Raw genomic sequence first — 3,984 nt, 5'->3', positions numbered from 1 at the left:
TGGAGAGAGGCCACTAGAACCAGTGCTCTCGGGATCATCACTAGCAGCCTGAGATAATTCCTGAAATTTAGATGTCACATTGTTGTAGAGCTGCTCAGATTTGCCATCAACAAAAGAACCATCCGGGTTTCGTTTAGTGATCTCGAGAACCACAAGCAAGTCTGGAATAGAACAACCAGTTTGCTCAGCCTACAATTTAAAAGATTAAGTTAAACCATAAAAATGAGATCACAACTTAGATAAAATAGGCAATTTCAGATCACAACTTGAATTAACTAAGATAAGAAAAACAAGAACTTACAATCACTCGTGCACGGGCCCTGAAGGAAGTCTGGCCTGAACGATGCTTAGATGGTCCATGTCCATCAGGGTCAGAGTAACGAGCTGCCCGACTGTTACAACTCCGGACTTCAGATTCTGGATCTAACCAATAAGCAACAAGACCACCCCAAACATTTGGGTCAAACCACAAAGGCATAGCTGCATCGCCTTTTTTCCGCCATTTACTCTTCCACCGACTAACTTGGCGAGTCAACTTGAGTTTCAATTTAGCCTCGAAAGATTTGCGAACGAGGATTGTTATACCGGAATCCCAATGATACATTTGCTGACACAACAAAAAGGCAAATTAATAGACATTCATGAACATAAAATTAATTTTTTACAAATTTTAAAATTCAAGAAAATTAAATGAATTACCGCAAAGGATTCAAACCAACGTCTCACAACATCCCCGGGGGTTTGCTTCCAATTAGCATGCGGTTCTTTGAAATCTCTTTCAAAGATTTGACGGACCGATGCACATTTTGTTATATTTTTTTTTAAAAAAAATTCAAATACAAGACAATACAGCATAAATGTGACATTTTAATGATTTATTTATTAGTTTGTATTATTTGATGCTAAATTATATTTTGTATTGAAATAATCAGTTTTGGAAATTTTAACATTTTACAAATAGTAAACTATAATTATTATTTTTATCTCTTGATTGGTTGTTTATAATCTTATGTGTATACTCTTAATGACTTATAGCCTCAAATTTAGTAAATAAAATGATGATTTAGCATATTTTGGCATTTTAAAATAATATGTGAGTATTCTCAATGATTTATATCCTCAAATTATATATAGTATATGTTATTTGTGAATATTTTCAATAGCATATAGCTTAAACTTTGAAAATCATGAGTTACATTTATTTACTTATAATTGTTTAAAAGCCTTGTATTTTAAAAATTAATTCTTATTTTGTATTTTATTTTAATGTTAAATTTCTAAAAATATTAAATATATTAAGTGAATTGATTTATAATGTTTTAATTTTGTTAATTTACTTTGTTTGATATTGGTTTCTATTTTATTTTTAAATGAAAATTGTTTTGAAAATGTTGACCTCTTTGAAAATTAAAATTAAAATAATGATTTGTCATAATAAAATTGGTTGTTTTAAATCATGTGTGGACACGTTCACTACTTATAGCCTCAGTTTTTTTATAACATCACCTAAAATTGTATTTAATATAAATTAATGTTAAATTTCCAAATACTTAGTATATATATGAGTCAATTCTATTTTAATTATTCATTTAGTAGTTTTTTATATTGAATTCCATTTTGTATTCTAATAATAAATAATAAACTACAATTATGATTTTTTGTATTTTGATTGGTTACTTATAATTCTATGTGTATATTTTCAATGGCTTTTTAGCCTCTGTTTTTATATAGTAAATAAAATGATGATTTAACATATTTTTGGTCTTTTAAAAATATTATGTGAATATTTTTAATTATTGATACTTTTAGCTTGTACATAGTATATGTTATTTGTGAATATTTTCATTAGCATATAGCCTAAACTTTGAAAATCATAAGTTAAATTTATTTACTTATAACTTTTTGAAAGTCTTACATTTTTAAATTAATTATTATTTTGTATTTATATTTTTATGTTAAAATTGAAAAATATTTTATATATTAAGTTAACTTTTTTGTAACTTTTTACTTTTGTTAACTTAACTAATTTGATATTGATTTCCATTTTATTCAGAAATAAATATTTTTAGAAAGATTAACATTTTTGAAAATAATAAATGAAAATAACAATTTGTCATAATATGATTGGTCGTTTTAAATCATACGTGGTCGTTTTAAATCATATGTGTTTTAAATCATATTATTTAATATTTTCATTAGCATATAACCTAAAATTTAAAAATCATGTGTTTTAAATTTATATAGTTCTAATTGTTCAAATATCTTGCATTTTCAAGTTAATTATTGTATTTTAATATATATTAATTTTCGAAAATATATTATGTATTAAGTTAACTTATATGTAATTCTTTGACTTTGTTAAGTTTGTCATAGTTAATTTTTATGTATATATTATTTTGAAATAAATGATTTTTTTGTAATATTGACACTTTTAAAAATATCAAGCTAAAATGCTGATTTGTCATATTATGATTGGAGGTTTTAAATCCTATGTGGACGTTCTTAATAGCTTATATAGCCTCAACATTTTTAAAAATAGTAAACTAAAATAATGATTTGTCATACTACGATTAGCCGTTTAAATCATAAATTTGGAAAACTTCTATTTTATGTTTAATATACATAAAACGTTTAAAACTTCTATTTTATGTTAATACTAGATCTCGATCCGCACAACCGCGCTGGTTTTTGTTTTCATTTATTTTTATATAAATATTTTATTTTCAATTCTAAATTGGTATATATTATAATATATATGTGTCCATCAAATTTTAAAATATAATAAGTTTACTGCATATTTTTTCATTGAATAGATTGTTTCAAACTTTCACATGTATATGTATCTTCTTCTATATATATATTTTCAGATTATTATTTTATTATTAAAATTGTAATAAAGATTAGTAAAATATTGTTTTATTGTCATATTCAAAGATATTGTAACATTTCATAAATTTAGAAAGTTTTCAAAAAAGCATATGTCCTATCCATACAATATAGACATGATAATCTTCCATGTGTGGTCCAACCCGATAACATTCCATATGCGGGGAAGTCACTAATGGTCCACATAAGCACTGCACGCATATTAAAGTTTTGTTGCTGCGAGTAATCCCATGTCTGCACGCCATAATGCCACAACATCTTCAGCTCATGGATCAAAGGTTACAAAAAAACATCAAGTGCTCGCTTTGGATGTTTTGGACCAGGCACTAGAATACTCAAGAACAAAAATTCTCTTTGCATGCACATCTCCGGAGGGAGAGACATACCAAATGGACTAAATCCATCCGTGCATAAGCCAAGATAAACGTTTCTAAACTCACTCGTAAAGTCGGAATATAAGGTTTGAAAATGTTTCCATGCCTTTGCATCTGAGGGATGTGTAATCTCGCCATCTTTCATATTATATAAATGCCTCTTCACAGTATCTATTTTTAAATATGGCTCATTCTTGCATTTTCTACAGGGACAAAAGATTTTACCATGTTCCCTTGCGAATGGTTGGTTGGTTGCCTGTTGTAAGAATCCTCGTAGTCCAGCACGATACTCTTTCGTTACTTCACCAGTCTCCGAATCTTTATGATTGTACATCCAAGCCCGTAGCGCGTATATTTCATGTTCGGACGCCATTTTTCTCTCAACTTTCTATTTTTTTCTTACTCACAACTCACGGCAATATATTTATCTCAACTTTTTGTTATTTTATTTTATTTTATTTTTTTTCATTTTTTTTCTTTTTTCTTTCGTTTTTTTTCCAATGGTCGCTCACTTCTCACAGCTACTATATATAGACATATGAAAAATATTTGCAAGACACTTGCAAGGGATATTGCGACGGATATTGCAACGGAATTGCAATGGAATTGCGATGCCATTCCGCTTTGCAAGGGATTAGCGAGAGAGATTTGTCCCTTTCAAATATTAGTTACACTTAGAAAAAAACGTGTATCACCAACCTATCCGTTTTTTTGGGATATTAAA

At 27.8% G+C, this 3,984-nt stretch overlaps 1 pseudogene; it reads right to left on the bottom strand.

Moving 5' to 3' along the window:
* Positions 1-604, bottom strand: part of LOC106303161 — a 4,959-nt pseudogene extending 4,355 nt beyond the window's left edge.
* Between the last annotated feature and the right edge of the window lie 3,380 nt (positions 605-3,984).

Source organism: Brassica oleracea, chromosome C7, assembly GCF_000695525.1.
Source record: "Brassica oleracea var. oleracea cultivar TO1000 chromosome C7, BOL, whole genome shotgun sequence".
Classification (NCBI taxonomy): Eukaryota; Viridiplantae; Streptophyta; class Magnoliopsida; order Brassicales; family Brassicaceae; genus Brassica; species Brassica oleracea.
This window is presented reverse-complemented; position numbering and strand designations above follow the sequence as displayed.